At 35.8% G+C, this 21,721-nt stretch overlaps 2 long non-coding RNA genes and 1 pseudogene across 3 annotated transcripts; 1 reads left to right on the plus strand and 2 right to left on the minus strand.

Moving 5' to 3' along the window:
* Nucleotides 1-1,722: 1,722 nt before the first annotated feature.
* On the minus strand, nt 1,723-21,464 carry LOC148737805 (DNA-directed primase/polymerase protein-like; annotated as a pseudogene). Its single transcript, XR_015996324.1, has 18 exons — nt 21,282-21,464; nt 21,111-21,200; nt 16,307-16,385; nt 15,542-15,637; nt 14,927-14,973; nt 14,152-14,243; nt 13,358-13,431; nt 11,550-11,628; nt 11,040-11,238; nt 10,205-10,276; nt 9,997-10,091; nt 9,813-9,895; nt 9,586-9,680; nt 8,955-9,082; nt 4,141-4,214; nt 3,556-3,638; nt 2,830-2,873; nt 1,723-2,695 (listed from the first exon to the last, which is right to left on the minus strand). The product of XR_015996324.1 is annotated as a DNA-directed primase/polymerase protein-like (transcript).
* LOC148737806 (uncharacterized) lies at nt 5,048-5,813 on the minus strand. The gene is made up of 2 exons (XR_015996325.1): nt 5,608-5,813; nt 5,048-5,327 (listed from the first exon to the last, which is right to left on the minus strand). It is a non-coding gene; the product is annotated as an uncharacterized LOC148737806 (long non-coding RNA).
* LOC148737807 (uncharacterized) lies at nt 6,104-7,767 on the plus strand. The gene is made up of 2 exons (XR_015996326.1): nt 6,104-6,241; nt 6,432-7,767. It is a non-coding gene; the product is annotated as an uncharacterized LOC148737807 (long non-coding RNA).
* Nucleotides 21,465-21,721: the final 257 nt, after the last annotated feature.

Here is a 21,721-nt window from a genome sequence, read left to right on the forward strand (position 1 = left end):
TTGTTGTCATCATTCCTGCGAACAAATTCTAGTAACCACCAAAAACGTAGTATGGGAAACAGCGTTAATAAGTTTTAAAATTTCTGAACTTCGATTCCTTTTCTGAGGATTGGGCGAAGTTTTTGATGACAGGCCTGAGTAACTACGAATATCTCTATCAGCCCTTTAAACGAAAAAATGGAGAGGTATTCTGAATAAATAATTGCCATGTTTGAATTCCAAGGACGCAAAAAATGTTTTTTTCTCCTGTGGAATTGAAATATCATCCTTCACTCGGTTTTTTAGATATCATAATTCACTGTCATTTAATCTTATCTTTCTTTGTACATTTTAAATATCAAAGAGAAATGAATACCTGAGTTATATTTTCGCTGCTCCCTCACTTCGATTCAGATCGAGTGCTTTAAAACAGCAATGACGTCATACACTAAAAGCAGGCTGCAATACAGCTTTTCCAGATCATTATCTTAAAAATACAGTCTTATGAGTGAGTTTCCATTCATTTGAAGTCACTATGGACGACATCCTCAAACATGTCATAACGTCAGCAATTGTGCCTTTAGCTAGTTTTGCATTTCTATAAATATAAAAGGTTTTGTCAATTTTACATGGTGTGAGTCACCAGCTTGTTACAGTTTGACAACGAAAAAAAAAACCATTAACATTTATCCAAGAGAGGCTTCTTAAGGGTTTTTACAGTAATTTAGAAAACATATCAATAGAGACGATACAGTAAAACCAGCAAACTTAAGGAAAATTGAATTGATCATTTTGAGGTATGATGTCGCCATGGAGATAGACTTTAAGTCTTTTATTCTAAATTATTAACCACTTTCATAAATGGCTGCCGGATTAATATTCTTTTGTTTAAATTTAAATTAGCCTTTCTGGCCTCGTTTTCCAGTACAAAATTCAAAAGAATACATCATCTCAAGCGAGGCCAGAAAGGCTAATTTAAATTTAAAAAAAAGAATATTAATCTGGCAGCCATTTTTGAAAGTGGTCAATACTGAAGAAGTTAGCCGAGTTTATGAACTAGACCCAGTTTTCTTGCCTTACGTCCAAACATATTTAACACAGATTTTGAAATCCCATGTATGATTTGGGACCAATTTGCACTCCACTTCCATTACCATTATTAGGCAAGATGCGACACAGTGATCACGAAAGAGAAAATGATAACACAGTTTACATCTCATTGCTAACAACTACAATAACAAAAACATGACTTACACTTAAAAGGTCTTTGAAATCACACTTGGACAACAGATGTTATGCCTCGATCAATTCAAAGCTTCAACATCGCCTCTTGTGGGCCAAAATATGTATTAATGCCCGACCCAACTGCCGGATATCATGGTCATTTTTTTTTCGGGAGGGGGGGGGGAGGGGAGGGAGATTAAAGGTAACATCAGCGATAGCAACCCAATCCTCCCTTGTTTTTGTACTCCCCTACTGCTGTCGCACAGTTTAATATCACGTTTCCTTTTACCAACTGAAGACCTTGAACCGGCCATATTTTTTATATAAGGCTTTCTAAAATAAATGAACATAGTACGCATCTTCTGATTGGTCAATTCAGTTTCCAAGCGGATGCTTTTTTAAAGGGGCCCGCATTTGATCGGTGACAACTAGTTATGTCATAAGAGCAATGAAAAACCTTTTTTCCGGGCTCTAAAACATGATCAAATAACTGGGAATGTGAGAAGAGACGAAGGCGAGTGATTTTTAAACTTCTTTTTTAAAGTTTTTTATTTGGGTTCTTACAGCTTCTTTTGAAAGCCTCTCTTTTTCAAAGCTTTCTTTTCCGTTAAAACCAGCTGATCACATATTTGAGAACTGAGATAACTCAGCGCTACATCGTTTACCACTCATTTATGTAGTTAGAAAACACTTCTCGAAACTGTCTTTGAAATCAGGGCTCTACAGGACAACATCGAATTGAACTTAACAAATAACTTACACTATCTTTGAAGCTTTTCCTGGTAAAGAGAGTTCTCACATAAAAAAAAAGTGTGCTAAACTAGTAGGTTAACTTAGGTAAAGCCGTACTTTCGGCCTCATCCGCAGCCATGGACAACTCTAAATCACCAAGAGATTCTTCATCCAACCACTCAGAAACTTCCTCTTTTGATAATAATTTTTCCCTCGCATCATCAACGCAATAATCCTCAAGTAATACCCCACCACACATATATTTTCCACTCATCCTGGCTTCTGTTTCATCCTGACAAATCGCATAATTTGGTGAGAGGTCAGTTCCAGCCGTTTTATTTATTTTGGTTTTGTTGCTTCTCTCGTCTGATAACTTCCATATTTCGTTGGTGTAATTCTCATTATCATGACAAGATTGTAACGTATGGTTGTTGTGATCCCTAAGGCTTCTTGTATGTGAAACTGCACCCTCGCTATCCCAACTGTGGTGTGGAATCTGAAGCTCAAGCAGTAATGCATCGTCCAAGTCATTACCGAAGTCACAATCACCAACTTTAGGTTGCGTAACACAACCACTATTGTCAAATTGCATTACATCTTGTTTATTTCTTGGGACACCATCTTCGTTCATGTTGTTCTCGTTTGTATTTAGCATTTCTTCCATTTCATCATTCCTAGAATCATTTAGCCTCTGCTCGCATTCAGATAACAACTTACAAAGCTCTTGGTCATCAAAATCATTACTTGAAAACTCGTAAAACTGAAAAATGAAAATAAACGGTTTAGAAAAATTTTTAAATTAATTAACAAAAGAGCTACGAGATTAATCAGCGTAAACTACATTTCATGAATCGTATTCAAATTTTTTACACAGGAGAGTGATTATTCAATTACCTCAAAACTTGACAACGGATTGATTTCCTGTGGTATAGGCTTTTCTGAAAGTAACCACACGATAAATGGTTTGCAAATTGCTTTTTTGAACATACGACAATAGGCTATGACTAGTTTATACGGTAAAAAGTCTTTTATCCCCTCAATGCTTCCACAAATAGCGCAACCGATAAAGCTTTCCCAATGTTTGGGTAATTAATGGATGAATGTGAAATTTAGTTAGGCCCTTCTCGCCGTTAGGAATAGACTCCAGACTTCTCCCTGATTATTTTTTAAGGCTGCATCTTTATTTCCATACTTTTGCGAAGTCTGGAAAATTTTTCGCAAAAATACACACCTTTCTTATAATTTTAAGAGTTAGCGTCTCTTGACTATCTTTTTGAAGGACTGTAAAAAGCTAGAATGATGCTGGTAAAGATTTGAATATAGATAGATAGATAGATAGATAGATGAGATAGATTAGATAGGTAGGTAGATAGATTAGATAGATAGATAGATAGATAGATTAGATAGATTAGATAGATAGATTAGATAGATTAGATAGGTAGGTAGATAGAAACTGAAGGTTACTTCTCCAGTTCCTGGAAAAAAACCCTGCCATACTTTGCATTTCAATTGGAATCTGCGCGAGAACTCTCCATGAACCGTTCTTCCGCATTCTCGATTTTTAAGTCTGCTCCCCGACAAATCCTACAAAATGATGTGCTTTCGGCAGCCAGAACATACCAGGGGAACGATAGTCAATCCCTCTACAGTCGGGGTCGTGGCATTTCTGGTAGTAAACACCAAGTCTCAAGTCTGCCACAATCCTAGTATAAAAAAAATTAACTGCGTGTTGGTGTATTTTTCATAATCATTGATTCACCTTTCTTATAATTCACGGACGATATTTTGTTTATTAACCTCATTTTCTTTCAAGGGAGTTTGGATAGAACAACATAAGCACCATGCAGTAGAATCGTCGTGATCCAAACCCGAAGTAAACACACTGTAAGGCAAAGAAAATACATGCACTTTATATGATAAGCTGAATAACACGTGCATTCTGATTGCTTCTTACTTATGATCTATTAGAGGACAGGCGCATAGATGACGTCACCATTTACATTATTTGCTCTCTAACAATATAAAACAAATATATTTCGTGTTGCAGAAGGTCTGTACAGTTATAGATCACAGAAGACGTTTAAATGTGGAAAGACTCTATGTTCTTACCACATTTTGACGTTACCTGTGATCTATTACTGAACAGATGCACGGAAACAGAATCTGCCTGTTAATCATTACTGAAAGAGTGGCTTAATGGCTTACATCACGTTATTACTCTTGTGCGCTCTTCCGATGTTTTCACACCAACGGTTATTAATAACATCATAAGTGATTAACTTTCCAGTTGAATAAAAAGAAATTTGTTTGTTTACACATTATCTCTAGAAATTCTCTGCACTCATCACCCTTGCGAAATGGTTTCCTAGCTTTCTAGGATTCCTAGGAATTTCCTAGGAATTTCTTAGGAGTCAGTGGAATTTTCCTAAAAACATTTAAGCTCTCTAGAGGTGTGAACAAACATTACTAGGTTCCTAAGAATTTCCTAGGAAATTCCTAGGAATGATTACAGGTAGAATTTACATAAAAAAATAGATTCTTGATCCTTGGGAAATTCTTAGGAATTTACTAGAAAAAATTATTTTTTAAAATAAAACCTTAATTAAGAATTATACTTGTGAGTTTAGCTTTTGAAAGAAAAGTGCCATTTTAGATGTTTCAAAAAGTCACTACTTGCAATATACCACAAATTTTTTTTATTTTGCATTATAATTTACAACACATTAATTTTAAAGCATATATTCTTGAAGTTTATACAATTTCCAATAAAACATTAATTTTTTATCCTTCAATTGCATATCACAATACATTGAAATAAAAATTTACTGTAGTAAAGAATACAAGCAGAAAACTAAATCAAATGCAATTCAAGTGGGCTTTCAATCCATGTGTTTGGTGCTCCAGTCAGATAATAAAAAATGCTATACTGCAAGGACAGCGACTCTGACCACACTGAAATACAAAGTTATATCAGCCTGAGGCATCCCTGAAAAATGGTTTATCACAATGTGTAAGATTCAGCCAACATAATTTTGCACTGTCTCCTGATTTATTCCAATTATATGGTGAATTCTACATACTTTCCATTTAAAGTAAACTTAAGTTCAGTATAGATAGTATCAAGTATCAATTTATTTGCCAGATTAGAATATTTTATACAAAAAGCTTAAGAACATATCTTTACTTAAATATTATAACAAGGAAGTCTTATTTGAAGCGATGGGAAATTTCAAATCTGGCATATTGAGACTTAAAAAGTGATATTTTCTTATATCTAACCACAGACAGCATTAAAGTTTGGAAATCTTGTTATAACATGGTTTCTGGAATTGCCATTTAGAAGCATAATCTTCTCCAAAATTTCAGTGACACTCTTTGCTTTCAGGTCAGACCTAAAACATTGAGAATAAGAAATATCAATGCGATGCTTCTTTTCAAAAAGTGCTAGAGGGATAAAAGAATAGTTGTAGGTTCAGAAGGAACAGTTGAGGAAGAGAGGATTTTGAAATTAATTTCTTAAGCTTAATTGCCATTTTTATAAAAGAATTGCTTATCAATTCTATAGTTTTTTTCGTACTTGTTTTGAAACTTACAAGCATCATTGAAGCTTGAAGTGCGTTGAGACATTGTGAAATGCGCTATAAGCTTAAGCATTACATTACATTTTCTTACCCGGTCCAACGTAACGATGCACAGAGCGCATGTGATTTTCCATTGTCTGTTGTCGTGAGAGAACACGTTTACAAGCCGTACATTCATACTTCTCTTGGCCGTTAAGTTTGACCAATTTGTAAATTTGATGTTCATTCCCATCCATGGTTCATACTAGCAGGCGTTAACACTAACTTTAAAAGTCATTAATCGCTACTTCGATCACCGTTCATAAGATGGCGACCATGGCGCTGAATGGATCACACGATCCCTAGTCCCAGTCTTTCATGAGCAAAATCTTCACATGACCGACACATGACCAAGTATAATCCAATAAGGTGAAGTTTCCAGGCTTGCCGCTCAATTCAACGTTCTATTCCGCTCTACAACGTCCTTTACTCGAAAGTTTTGTGCGTTGCAGCTGAGTCTTGCTGTGTTCTTCTCTGATCTAAACGTTTTAAAGCGTTCGCAGCGTTATTTGGGTTCTGGTCGAATGGATCGAAGAAGGTCATAGCATAAGCGTCTTAAAAGACAAAGACATAATACGTTATGGAAAAGAAATCGCAACACGAATAGAATAATGTCGTGGAATTGTCGCCATACGAAGTAAAAGAGGGCACTCAGATTTTCAAGGCGAAAGTTATTTCTGTTCACAGTAAGTATTACACTTTTATTTGGTTAATCGTTGTCATATGTATCATTTCTACTTCTATCGATTGATTGCAGAACATATGAATAAATATGTAAGAATTTTAAGCTTAGCTTTAAAAGTAGCTTTTCTAAGTTTCATTAGTTTAAACTGAATATAATGGTAATAAATGCTTCTTATTTGTGTCATTTTAAAGGTACTAAAGGTGAAGCTTTAAAGCAAGAACTTAGTTTGCTTGTTCCAGGTAATTTTGAGTTAAAGGCTTTTCATAACTTTTGCACGTGTGACAAAGCGAAGCGCCATTTTGCGGGGTGACGACGTTACAGCGGACCAATCCTTTTCCATCCCCCTAGAAAAAAGTATTTCTGCTTTAGAGTACACTTTAAAGCTTTTAATAGCCCATAGTCTTTTTGTATGCCTAGATCATTTGTGAAAATTCACATCACTTTTGGTTTATTTATACGACAAAGATCCAATATAAAACCTTCGCAAATTATATAGGAACTGTCTCAGAAGATATTGAAAGCATGAGAGACACCAGCGTTGCAACTTTATATCAGAAGTCACTGTTTATATGTAGCGATTATTCGCAGAGGGTGAGGTGAATATCGTCGAATAATCCCCGAGACGAAGTCGAGGGGATTATTCGACAATATTCACCGAGCCTGAGGTGAATAATTGTTTTAGTATAATTTCAGAGCTGAACAATAGAGAATTTTCAAAAGTCATAACATTTTAGTAACATTTATTAACATTTTATTTTAACACTTTATATAAACCGCACAGAGCGGTTTATATAGCGTCTTAGTATGATTTCTGAGCTGAGCAAAGAGTTCCAGCCATCTGATTTGTCGAGCAGTTCCTTATATGATGCTATATAAACCGCCCCACGCGGTTTATATAAAATGTTAAAATAAAATGTAAATGTTACTACAATGTTATGACTTTTGAAATTTCTCTGTTGTTCAGCTCTTAAATTATACTAAAACAATTATTCGCCTCAAGTTCGGTGAATATTGTCGAATAATCCCCTCGACTTCGTCTCTGGGATTATTTGACGATATTCACCTTGCCTTCCGCGAATAATTGTTAAATAAGGAACCACTCGAGCAATCAGATTGCTGGAAACTCTTTGCTCAGCTCTGAAACTATACTAATTAACAATTAAAATGATATCACATAAGAATAACAATCTTAATTAGTTCAGATGCCAAAATAGCATTGACATGTTTGTGCGCGCATTTTATCAGCCGGAATGAAAACATGCTCCACTGGAAAATAATGATTTTGCCAAAAATGTATATTTTGATCCAAACTTTTCAAATTGCATCAGCCTTGCACGATTTCTGATAATTGATATATGTGAATCCTAAGTTGTCAATTTATTAATCCTTTGAATGATCTTTTACTGTTTGTTTTGCATTCCAAGTAATTTTGTATATACATGTACAATCTATAGTAACAACAAAAAGTATTGTTAATTATAATGTTTATTTGAGTTGTATATAATAAATTCAATTCAATTCCTATCATATGGTGTTGTATGTTTTATGCAGTTAAGTGCAATTTAATGGAGTTGACAATGTGGAGCACAAGTGCTACCCGGCGCAGTCAGCGGTCTGGCATGCACCTGTATTCCTTTTGTTCTTGGTCCACGGGACGTTGTTCAGTTTTGTTAGTGTTTTAGTCAGTGTTTTTCTGAGCGTTAGCATTTTTCCCTGTTTTTCTCCTTCTGTGTGGGGGCTCATGGCTGGGTCGCCTGGATTTGCCATCCATGGGAGCAGTCTTCATCTAGGAGCTGGCTGCCAATAGTGGAAGCTCCTGGATGTCTCAGGCACCCTATCTCCACTTTGTGGGGCAGTTGTTAAAGTGTCTATATTCTATTTTTCCTATTTTCCTAAGAAATTCCTAGGAGTTTCCTAGGAATTTCCTTGGGGACCTAATCTTGGTCAGACAAAAGTGAAATGTGTATCCTAAGAAATTCCTAGGAATTTCCTAGGATTTTTTTCGAATTTTAATTTTTTCACTCCTAGGAATTTCCTAGGAAATTTCTAGGAATTCTTTGAATTCTTCGTCCCAATTTACTGTGAAATTTCACACCTTATTCCTAGGAATTTCCTAGGAATATTCTTAGGAAATTCCTAGGAAAATCTTAGGATTTCCTAGGAATTTCCTAGATCTTTTTGCAAGGGCACAGCCTGATTCACTGAATTTGAAAGAACAGCTGATCTCCTGTTCCTTACATTCATTGTCCAGAGGCACGCCTCAGACTGAACTGAATGTATGCACATCATAAATATTGATATAATGTTCCTATATGTTCTAATGCTTTAGAGATCAGAGATCAGTGATCCAGTAGCATCATCCCATATCAAACTAACAATAAATAGTACCAGTCAATACTTGAAAGAAAAAAAAATGAAAGAGAGGAACTGTCGTGGAGACTTGGAGGCTTTTCAGAAGGCTCAGTTTAGACGAAATGTAGTTTCGAGATTGTTGTTCAACCAATCGCGCATGTTTGCCTCTAATCGTCTCTGTAATAACCTACTTTAATGCTTGGCTCACAAACAAGTGATCTGTGACTCACTTGGAAGAGCATTCAATGGCAAAAGCGGAACTGATTGCGACTTCAATTACTAAAGATGACTCTTTTCTTGACAAACGTATAATCATTAATATATAGATAATTTTTTTATATGTAAAAGCTTTTGTCTAAGACGGTACCTTGTGGAAAATAAACCCATCTCCTGATTTGACCCTGTACTCCACCCTTGGTGAGAACACTTAAGATAAAGTTGTCAATTTCAGGATAAGGGGAGTGTTCATATCCATGCTGAGAAAGCGAACCTAGCAACAAGGAGAAGAATTTTAAGTGAAGACAAACTTCCTTCTTGTGATCAACTTTCTTTAACATCACCGAAAAAAGAGACCACAGGAGAGGTATAGAATCTGCTTCAACTAGTAACACATAGGTCAACAATGGGCTACAGTCCGTCAACTTTCAGCTGTAACTGTTGTTTAATTGTCGGCTAACTTTCTGATCACTTCCGGCTAAAATTAATATCCTTTGATCGTCACCTAACTGTCGGTCCAAAATGGGCTAAATGACCAGCAAGAAAGCCCTTGTCAAACGCTTCAGTGCCAGGGTTTCTTTGCCTGTAGGAAAATAAGGACTTGCGCAACGAGAGATGGCGATCGGTTTGCGAGGGGGTTAAGCACCAATACTGAGAGCCAGAACCCTGGTAAACCTCTCCCTGACTTGTCTTCAATCTTCCCATCGGCAGAAACATACTACAGGGCCGTTACGTCTTTACAAATATTCTTGATAGACAATTAACTACAAGACATACTTGAATCGCGTGCATCCATTCGAGAAGATCTTTTGCAAGATTTCTCCCAGCTGCCACATGTTAATACTTTGACATCTTTTCCTCCCACTTGCATACTGTTTGATAACGAAAAGGATTACAAAACAGAAAGAAACACTAATTACAGATTGAATTAATTTTAGAAAAAAGTTACACCGGGTGAAGACTCAAATTTGTCATCACACTTGTCAAACAAGTTGTGTGCTCACCTGACATTGGATACTAGTGAATCAAGAAATAGCAAGTACTCAGAATCTTTGGAGAAACTTCCTTTCACATTTTTGAAGCTAGGCTGTTACGTGACAAACAAAGACACGAAAAATGTGGTCAAACTCTCTCCATCTGACATGTGTTAATAATAAAGGCACAACAGAAAATTCCTTTATTACATACCTTATAGGTGTTCTGTCTGGAGAGAACCAGATGAGAATCTTTTCCTATCTTTGTTGACTTGAAAATTCGAAAGTTTCTATTTCTTGTATAAACCCCTGAAAGTTAAAACTAGTGAAGTCAGCAAGTGACAATTTTCTCATCTGCACAAGATCAATGCAACATTTACATTTATTGGCTTCTGATTTTACTTTCTTATTATTAAACACACCTTGGTCACAGAAAATCCCTAATTCACCTTTTACATCCTTCACAATAAGTTCTCTTAGTTCTTGCAGGTTAACTACAAAGGCAAATGAAAGTGCTACAATTACTCTGTGAATTTAGCTTCACAACAAAATTGATTTTTTTTTTGTGCATGTGCTCCAGACGAGAAGAGCGACTCTCTCTACTTTGAGATAGAAGAGGTCATCAGGAAACTCAGCCAAGTGATGAATGTTACCTGCCAACACATCAGTCAAATATCTATGCCAACATTGTAATGACCAGGTGGCATACTTTAAGGCTGTCAGAGCCAAGTTATGTCACGGCACTAATTACAAAAAAACACACAAGCCAATAAGTCACTGTATTTTACAAAATTTAATGAATAATTTTCTTGTTCGGTAAACCTCAAAATAGGATGGTAAATGTAAAGGAAACCCTCACCTAACTAATCTTTGTGTTTGAAAAAGTCTCGTGAAAGCGTTTTCTTTTCCTTACTTTTGTTTCCTTTTAAAAATTTCTGAAAATTCTTCAAATTCCATTTGCTTATTTAGGGAGGCACTGGTTGTTTCTTATATTTTCCTTTGAAATTTGGGCAGAAAATTGGTGAACAAGCAGCCAAAAATTAATCCCAATGCACACACTTGCCATTTGACAGCAGCGTTTTACCTTCCAAGGACTAGCTACAGAAACCTGGAAAGCTCTGGTAATGAGGGGCCATAATGGTCACAATGCAAATTCTCTGTTTCAGTGTGATGAATTTAAACCATACTTTATACCAAACATCAATAATATAATAAAACTGACTTTGCAAACACTACACAATCAGTCCAAAACTGCACCTGAGGTAAAGATTTCATGTTGTGTCTCTTCTTGTATTTTTGCATTAATTTCAGATATGTGGACAGAGTCATTTCCAGTCAAGACCTCACTCTTTGGATAAGTTGGTTGATAAGAGTCAGAACCCACATCTTTGTTTGCAGAAAACTCAGAACCAACTCTGAGCTTCCTTTCCAGTAATGTACAAATGTGTCGGACAAAGTTTCGTGAAAATCAGAGTTCTTGATCAAAATCAAAAATTGTCTCAATTGAGTAATACAGTATTATACACAACAACTTCATGTCTGGATTAAACATAGCTAAGGCCACAAAAATTAAGCAGAAGAATTAGGCAGTCAGAGAAAATCCATTTTCTGAAGGCTAATGAAGACCTTCAAATTGTTCCACTACAAAATAAGACAAGAGCAAGAAATCCTCAATCCTTCAAATTATCAGCAGAATTGCAGACTCTGAGTTTCTTAAAGTAGCATAATAGAGTAAATATTATTTTTCTGTGCCACAAACAACAGCATTTTACCAGCATGAATGTTATCTTTAAATACAGCACCAGGTAAGTGGAAGATCAGATGTCTCGAAAACTTAGAGGAAGTACTGAAAACAAATCAACAACAATTTACTTGTTAATGACTCAAGGGATTACAGAGTAATTATATAGATCAACGGATCAAAATTATTATTTAAAAATGAAGTTCTCTTGCAATTTTGGCAATGTGAATAAATTATAGGTAAAGAGATACCATGTTAAGGTCAGGGTTTGGTTGGGTCATTGTGACCTAACATTTCCTCTGACAATGTTACTTTATCATCTTAGCTGAACAACAGCAGTGGCCAAAGTCAAAGAGGAAAATGAGAGAAGCTATTGAAACAACAAAAGGAGGCCAAAACCTTAAAACAAAGAGGAAAAAACTGTTGATACATGAACAACATAGTTGTACTTCGGCATGACGCACTGAATGAAAGAGGAGCATTTCTCTTTGAAACATCTGAAAAGACCAAACCAGGCTCTGAAATAAAGTATCTCTATATTTTTAAAGTGATAATTATCATTAAAATTGTTGGAATCCCAAGTATGTTAGACCTCAGGAATACTTTCACTTGCACTGAAGAGAGCAACTAAGTTGATCAACTACCATTTTTTAATCACCAGTATATAATAATAATAATAATAATAAAATCTTTATTACCGTGTCAATGTATTTAGCTCATAGAGCTAATTGGGGACACCTACTTTTACTAAATTAATAAAAAAAAAAAAAAAAAAAAAAAAAAAAAAAACTATGTACAGTATCATAATAAGTAACAATACAGCCGATAAACTATGCATTAAAATTTTAAAATATTTAGAAATATCAACAGTGTTCAGATAACATAAAAATACTTGTACCATGCAGATAATTAAAAAAAAAAAAAAAAAAAAATCACGTGCTGCAAAGATTGCAGCAGTTGCCACTGTCTTCCACTAGGCTTACCAGGTCAACTCTACGGATTCTAGTTTTAAAGATACTAAGGCTTGGTAGTTCACGCATACCATTTTCTAATTTGGACCAAATATATGGTCCTTGATACCTTAGTGTGTGTTTACCATAGCGTATAGTGTTAAATCGTGGTATTTCAAAGTCACTATTCCTAAGGTTATAACGAGTACCCTTTCGAGTAAATATCTCAGATATGTAGCTGGGTACTAGATCGTTCTTTACTTTATACATTAGTGTTGCTATGTCCTGTAAGCGTCTATTATGAAGCGTAGGTAACTTAGCACGCTTAAGAAGTTCCTCATATGTCTCTGTTGTTGTTTTGAAGACCGCACGCAGGGCTCGCTCTTGGATGCGTTCGATTTTGCGCCCATCTGAAGATTTACAAAAGTTCCAGACTAAATGACAGTATGTTAAATGTGGCATTATAGCTGTTTTATACAGTATGAGCTTAGCTTGGCATGGTATTAGGTTACGCAAGCGCATGAGGACTCCTACTTTCTGGCTGGCTTTAGTGCATATTTCGCTAATGTGTTGTGTAAAGTTAAGGTTCTTGTCTATATTTACTCCTAATAGCTTGATTTCTTCAGTTTTCCTGATCGCGTCATTGGCGATGGTGAGAACGCTGCCCTTCTTATCTGCATCTATGTTTCTTGGGTTAATCGTAAGAGACTGAAACTTATCTGGATTTGCCAAGAGGAAGTTGTCCCTATACCATAACAGTGCTTGTTGACCCTGAGTCAACAAGAAATCCTAGAAAATAGTAATAGCACTTCCCAAGGATAATAAGAAATCTTATCTGAATCATGCATTTGCATGGAAAGAAGCATTCATTACTAGAAACTAACCTTGAATCCAAATCTATAATATATTTCCTGTTGCAATCAACACCATAAATGTTTTTCAGGTGGTGACAAACATACTGAAAAAGAAAAAAAAATATTCATATTCATTCCATAATAAATAATGTCCCCCTTTTAATGCTCCTCAGGAATGAAAGATCAGGCTAGGGTTTAATGCTCCCCAGGAATGACAGATCAGGCTAGGGTTTAAAGCTCCTCAGAAATGACAGATCAGGCTAGGGTTTAATGCTCCCCAGGAATGACAGATCAGGCTAGGGTTTAATGCTCCTCAGGAATGACAGATTAGGCTAGGGTTAAATGCTTCCCAGGAATGACAGATCAGGCTAGGGGGTTTTCACTGAGCAAACATTTCAGAGAATTCTCTAGTTACAACCCAGAGTTCGCCTGATACATTTGCATTACCTGGGTTATTTCATTAAAAATTATTTTTAAAGCATCAGGGGACCTGAATCTTAAATCCTAGGATCTGATCGAGTACAGCCTTTTACAATACATACAACTGTCTAGTATTTATCCTGTGTCGTTTGCTCCACAGCAGAAAAAAAGCAAGCCACCAGAAAAAATAGATATTAAGTTATTTACTGGTGTAGATCAGTCCATGTGACAAAAACTGTACCATAAGTCTTGAGTATTACCTGACATTGGGTGGTGCACTAGACCTTCAACACAGTTTTTCCCTATGCAGACCTTCCGCCACACACATTTACTCAGCAATGGAAAATATTCTCTTGTTTGTCCACATTTATTCTCTTGCCTTTAATCAACTGTCCTTTACTCACCTTGATGAAAATGTCTACCATATTGGCTCCATCCTTTTGTGGATTAAATTCAGTTTTTAATTCCAGGTCAAAGTATAGTCGGCAGGCAGCCCCTAGGATCATTCAAAGGTCAATAATATTGCGACAGAATCTTAAGTGTAAGATGTCAAACCAACTCCACAATAATTATAGTTGCTAGGGCCAGGTTGTTCAAAGGTGGGTTAAGATAACCTAGGGTTAGTGCGAGATCAGATTTAAGATCTGAAAGCTTTAAAAAAAAATTCAGTGCAATTCTTTTTGTCTACAATTTGATGACTGAACGTCCTTCAAAGAATAGAGAAACTCATCTGTTGTAAGAAAGCCTTTTGAACAAAGGAACAAAGAATCCTGATTAGAATTTAACCCTGGGTTAGCACTAACCAGCCTTTGAACAACTGGGCCCAGACCTCTATTTTGTTATCAACAACTACAATGGCCACCTTCTTCATCTCAACAGTATTTTACCAATCTAGAACAATTTGCTGTCTCAGTTTTCAACAGTTTTGATCCCACTTTACCCCTTAATTCCCAACTGAGTGACCATAACAGAATACCTCTCTACAACATCAATTCAATATCAAGCAGACAACTGATGAGAATAGTCAATCCAACAACAAATTCTCCAAACTAACATCACAAGAGAGTACAGTAAAGAGGCTTACTAATAAGATCTTGGAAGTGAAAGAACGAAGTCTGTGAATGACTATTTTAAAAATATGTATTAAACAATTAAAATGATACACAGATTTAAGAGTACCTTCTGGTATCACTTCATAATAATTTCTGTCCTCTGGCGAGCATATCCTGCCAAGTTGAAAAAAGAAATATCAGGAATGACAAGGAAAGAATAAGGTTTTTGTTTGTCTTTTTTTTTTTTTTTTTTTTTTGCACTTGTATCAACTTTCTTCATTTCGAGCTATTTGTACTGGAGATTTTAGAATCTGCGTAAAGGTCAGTTGAACTCTTCTTTGGTCAGCTTCACCTACCCTTCCCACCAAGCTTTTGCACTGCCAGAAGTTTTAAATATACCATGCCTTGTAGGGGAGAGATCCAGGGCAGGGATGCAGGAGATGTGCACCCCATCCCTCTGAGATGACCTGCACTTTTCTTACACCTGTATAAGAAAACTCAACAGTTTGTTTGTATTGGAGAAAAACATGAGACAGGATTGAAAAATGTATGTCTGATGCCTTGAGAATGGTAGTTTAGCATGGCTGTTTCAAGCAGTAGCCCTTCTTTTTGTCAGTGCAGACATCAGCTGGGTCATTTGTTAATGGTCCCACTGTGTCTTGAGAAAAACCCTGGATCCACCCATTTGTGCATTTTTTTTGAAGATTGCTAAGAAATGCAGTAAAATAAATGTGATCCTGACCTTTTGTATTTGTGCCAAAAATATGGTAAAGTTGCAACAATAATTATAGCCACGTTTTCCATCACAGACTTTCTCTTTGGCAAACACATGAACATCCTATCCAGTAAAAAAATTAAATTTCACTATAAAATGTGCTATTAGTTACAGTATTTCATTACTTCGTATCCTTATACTAGTTTTGCTTTATGGTGAGAATGAACCCAAAAGTACAGTGATTGTAGAAAGAGAAAAACAAATCCAAAAACTGCTATTCCTAATTAAAAGGTAAAAATCCAGTTACTTCACTTGCATTACAAGAAATTCTTTCAGAAACAAATAAAAATTTAGGTGAAGTAACTCTGCTGAATAAATTATGGCATGGTTGAGGCACAGAAAGAAATTAATGTTCTAAGATGAGAGGTAAACTGTAAACCTTCACTAATAATTGTCTGCCTTGGTGTGTGTTAGGAACAGCTACGTCAAATTTGTCAAAGGAGAATTCTTATTCTAAAATCTTGAGAAGCTGATCTTTTGTTAACCATTGAGATTCCATAAACTGCAGGTACGTTTTTCTTTGAGGATTAGAATTGCCTTTCTGAGTGATACTAGGCCTAGACCTGCCAATCACAGGGATATAATAGTTGAAGGAAGCTTTAAGAAAATGATAATTTTGAGGTGACAAAAAAATATATAATTTAAATAATATTACGTTTGCTAAAAAGTATGTCTTAACTCCCAGAAATGAGAAGAAATTAAAAGAAACTTTTAAACCTTTAGCTCACCTACCTCTTGACAAGTCTCAAGGTAATCAAAGGCCATCTGTTGTCGTGGGAAAGTTTCAAAGATAGGTGGAGGGTCCTCTATCCTAAAAAACATCATCAATGTTAGGGACGTAACTTCACAACTGAGTTGTAATTTAATTACCAGCAAAGATAAGAGTAAAGCTGAACATGCAGCGTAGTGGAAGTGACAGAGTAAGTCTTTTCTAAAGCACCCATTACACCCACTAGAAACACATTAGACATTCAGTCTTTTCTAAAGCACCCATTACACCCACTAGAAACACATTAAATATTCGGCAGCTATTACACCTCAGAGGACAGGCCTAACTTCAACAGCAACTAAGAGATTTAAAAAGTTCAGATCACGATGAGGAGGGGCATTGGGATTTCTGGTCTTGCAGTTTTGGCTATTTTTTAGACTGGTTTTCAGCTTTAAGCCGAAAAAAAATCTGCTTTTCAGTTTTGGTGCTCATTCCAGTTTGCAGATTTTCCATTTCTTTTAAAATGGTTTTGGGTTTTTATCAAAAAATTCCAATGGGTTTTGCATTTGGTATCAGATATGGTTTTTGGTTTTTCCTATTAGGTTTCCATTTCTCTTGTCTCACTGCATTAGGGTTTTGATAACAGGGATGTGGAAATTGAAATCATTTTGATGGTTTTACACATGGTTTTCAGCTTTGATCTGCTTTTTTTTCTTTTTTTTTTTTTTTTGCGGTCTTTAATAGACCCCAATACCCCAATGCAACATTGGTTCTACCTGCACACAACCTCATGGATCTTGGAGTGCTGTATTTTGAGGAGAAGTAAATAGGAAGGAAAATATAGAAGTCCATGCTGGCATTTTAGTGAGATTCGGAGCAAGCTAGGTTGTTTTCTAATCATTATTATCCCTTTCCTAATGAATTACGTTGATAAAATTTCCCATTAAACTCCTGCTTTATATGATCATTTTCATCTTTATCTTTATCTAAATTGTTTGGTTCACTGATTAACTATAGCATAATCGTACATCTTAATTTGGTGATGTATTAAATTTATTGAAGCCAAAGGTGTAAATTGGAATTGTGTAGGGACCATTTGTAACTAAAGATGACACGAGGGTAGGATTTCCGCACTGCACAGCCCCATACTTATGTATTATGTATTATGTACACAGTGTATGGATAAAAAAAACAATGAAGAAAAAGCAAATTGCCTTCAGGAAAACGTTTTTAAACTAATAGAAAATTGCAATAAAACATTTTTTATTAAAACATTAGAATACGTTTGACATGCTAGACAGGGACATTTTGGACATGGCAGTAACGTCATTATCCAGTCAAAATTATTCAGCTATTAGATACTAAAAGTGGTTGAAACATTTGCCAAAAAAATAAATAACTAAAGCTAAACAAAAGTACACTGATTCTGAAACTGAAACTATGCACTTAGATACAATGAATATATGAAAGTTCATATTTGAATATATGAAAGTTCATATTTGTATCTGATTTATCATCATGGGTTTATTAAGAATGAACTTAACGGCCTGCTCCCACTTGGCTTGTTAGCTCAATTGGTAGAGCGCTGCACTAGTATCGCAGAGGTCAGTGATTCAAATCCCATACAGGCCTGATTTTTTTCAGGTCTGATTTCCGCTATTGCATAAATAGCGCTCTGCATCATACGTAACTTTGCACTGAGTTGGTTATAATATTCTAGTTTTTAAATGTGTAAAAATCTCTGTGGGCCGGCCTCTACTTTTCATAGTAGCATTTCGCAAACGAAGCTCAAAAATCAGATATTGCCTAAATTGGCAATGTTTACATCTAATGTTGTCAACAATAAGCATTTCACACAAATGAAAAGTGCAAAACTTTGAAAGAATGTTATCTTCTGAGCAATATCCCAAAGAGAAATCTCATCTCTAGCTGTAATATTTTAAAAAAATATTACATGGAGGACTAACCAATGTAACTACAATCATGTAACTTAAATCGTGTACATATCATCCAGATTCTAAGTAACGTACCTTCTTTCATGTGAATTTGAGCAAATCCGAAATCCTTTGACGATACACCAATATACTTGTCTGTCATTTGAAACAAAGTCATGTTGAAGCTGGCTGATCTACACGAAACTATCGTAACACCCGTCATTTGTCATAAACATGTACATTATCACAATGGCGTGAAAATGACTTTCTCCATGAAGTTTATATCAGGTCGCTCCAAAGAAGAAGAAAAATTGACTTTTTTTAATATTAATTTTCAGCAGATTGCCATGCATTTTGAAGTAAAACAACCAAAAAAAGAAAAGGGAGGAAAACCTTGATTGAACTTTCATAAACACTGAGAGTGAGAGTATACATGTAAATTGCAACTTGTCAGTGGTAGTACTACACATAAAACCCAGTTGCCACAATATCAATTTGTACAACATATTGCTTCTTTTTACAAACAGCAGGTTCAAGCAGATGTCATTTCCGGGTGACAGGAACTGAGATGTTTCGAATCTGAGACATTTCGAATCATCTGAAAACTGTTAGAAAACTGTCAGAAAATTTGCACAAGATATGATAACGAGAGACTTGTCACCGCCGCAGTGCAATTGAGTCAGACAATGTTTCCTTCCATGTCTTGATCGATAAAAAATCAAAACAAAGTTCAAAATGAAAGATTCAATGAAATCATGTCATAATTCCACCTTTCAAACTACTCACTATCCACACGCAAAGCTAAATTTGTAGAAAATTATTGTGATAAAATCCCTGTTCCATTTGTTGTAATAAGGCCATACTGAGTTGTTCAAGGCTCACGTGGACTATGTGTGTAAAAAGGTGGCATCAAGGGTTAGTATTCTGGGCCGAATTAGAAGTTTCATCACGAAGGAGGTAGCAACACTTGTTCATAATGCTTTAATTCTTCCCTTATTTGATTACTGTGACATTGCCTGGAGTAACCTTCTACAGCAAGATAATTATAGATCGACTACAGCGCTTACAAAATAGATCTGCATGGATTATTACACATTGCTCTCGCTCATCTTAAGCAATAGAGCAGCTGCAATGGCCGAATCTTTCCAGTAGACGCTATTACCACAAGGCTAAACTTGTTTTTCTCTGTCTTCACTCATTAGTTCCTAGTTACTTTTCATCATATTTCACCAGATTTTCGAATATTCACAACTATTCCACAAGGCAAAAAATGAGGCTATACCTACCAAAAGTAAAACAAAATTTTGGGAAAAGGACCTTTCTTTTTACTGGCACAGAAATTTTTAATGAACTTCCTTTAAACATTGTGAAGAGTGAAAACATTTAAACATTCTGCCGCCGAGCAAGACATTTCTTTTTATCTTAACTTGATATTTTATCAACTATTTTAGGTCCTAACGGAGTTTTGGCTTTGTGGTCTTAGGCTGTTAATGTAGCTTTAAAATCCTTGTCATATATATAAATAATTGAGAATTTTGATGTAATTTATTTTTAAGAAACAGGGCCCCTATGGAAACCAGCCTTGTGCTGAATGGGCTACCCTGTGTAAATAAAGTTTTACTTACTTACTTCAAAATCTCCACTTTGTGATAGTTTTGGCATGAGTGGTTGATTTTGATTTTACATGCATTACTACCACTGACAAGTTGTGATTTATACTCTCACGCTCAGCATTTACGAACGTTAAATAAGGTTTTATTCTCTTTTTTTTTTGGTTGTTTTTACTTCAGAATGCGTGGAAATCTGCTGAAATATCGAAACAATTAATGTCCATTTCTTGTCTTTCTTGGAGCGACCTGATGGAAACTGGAAACTTTATGGAGAAATCCAGCGTCACGCCATCATGATAATGTACATGTTTATGTTAAATGATTGGTCTTAAGATAGTTTCCTGTAGATCAACCAACTTTAACATGTTTCAAATGACAGACAAGTGTATCGGTGTATCATCAGAGGATTTCGGGTTGCACAAATTCCCATGAAAGAAGATACAATACTCGGAATCTGGATGATACGCACATGATTGTCGTTACGTCGGGTAGTCCTCCATGAGGGTTGATCAACTGTTTTTAAATATTAAAAATAGAGGCAAGATCTCTCTTCAGGATATTGCTCAGAAGATAACATTCTTTTAAAGTCTTGCACTTTTTATTTGTGTGAAACATTTGTTGTTGAGAACATTAGATGTAAACATTGCCAGTTAATTTTATGTAATATCTGATTTTTGAGCTTCGTTCGCAAATTGCCACTATGAAAAGTAGAGGCTAGCCTGCAGAGATTTTTACACATTTTAAAACTAGAATATCATAACCATGAACTACCTGCATAGTTTCAGTTCCAGAATTGATGTACTTTTGGAGAAATTTAGACAAACGTTTTCCCTGTTTTACCCTACAGCAGAAGTGACCAAAACTGTACCAAAATAAATAGTCTATTGGTGTGTTCACGTCCACTCCAAGGGAAAATAGAATGCATTAAAGTAGAGATGAATGATGTCACTATGTATGGTAGAAGTACCAATCTGTAATGTTGCATGTAGCTTGAGATAGACAAATAAACATTTTACACTTCTTTTGCGATATTTTTTATATGAAAATGAGGCTCCAGGCCTCGAACAAGCAGCCATTGTTACCATGGCAACAGGAGTGCTGTAACCTTTAACAAGGGCATTTTTGTGCATCCCCACTGAGAGCCTAGGCGCATGCAAATTTGAAGGGGGGTTGAAAATTTTCATTCCCCAAGATGTTTGATTCTTACCGATGAATAACATTTGCATAATTTCAAACGTGGTAATGATTTCTGTCAAATAATTATACTAAAAAGTTGGGCGTACCTTTGACGTTTAAGTAAAATCGGGTGATCTCCGAATTCCCTGGCACATCTCTCCAATTTACTCATCTTTTTTTGCCAAGCTTCATTCGTTCTACAGCCAGAAAATTAAACAAACTAGCAGTAGTTGTAAATGAAAATCAACACAACAGCTGCTTAAGTGACGTGCAGGTACCTCTTTGAATTGTCCCCATAAAATGCCCTCGTAGTGACTGTACTTTCTGCCATCTTATAAGTATGTATCCATCACGATCGTGTTTCTACTCATAGATGCTAAAACTATTAATCTACCACACGAAAACGCGAACCAAACTTGAATTGTCGTCTGCCTCTCGTCTGCCATGTTTTTCAATATTTCGCGCGGTATACCGCTCGCCAGAATTTATGGGAAATTTTACCATATTTAGTCTCTTTTATGATCGCGGAGACTTGTGGGATAAAGAGATCAAAACGCGTGTCTTTTGGCAAGTAATTCATGGCAGTCTCCATATAGACTCCCTCTTACCCAGTCTCCGTATAGACTCCCTGTTACCCATTCTCCCTGTGTACCCTGTGTACCCTGTGTACCCTGTGTACCCTGTGTACCCTGTGTACCCTGTGTACCCTGTGTACCCT

The sequence above is a fragment of the Stylophora pistillata genome, chromosome 2 (genome assembly GCF_964205215.1).
Source record: "Stylophora pistillata chromosome 2, jaStyPist1.2, whole genome shotgun sequence".
NCBI classification, from domain to species: domain Eukaryota; kingdom Metazoa; phylum Cnidaria; class Anthozoa; order Scleractinia; family Pocilloporidae; genus Stylophora; species Stylophora pistillata.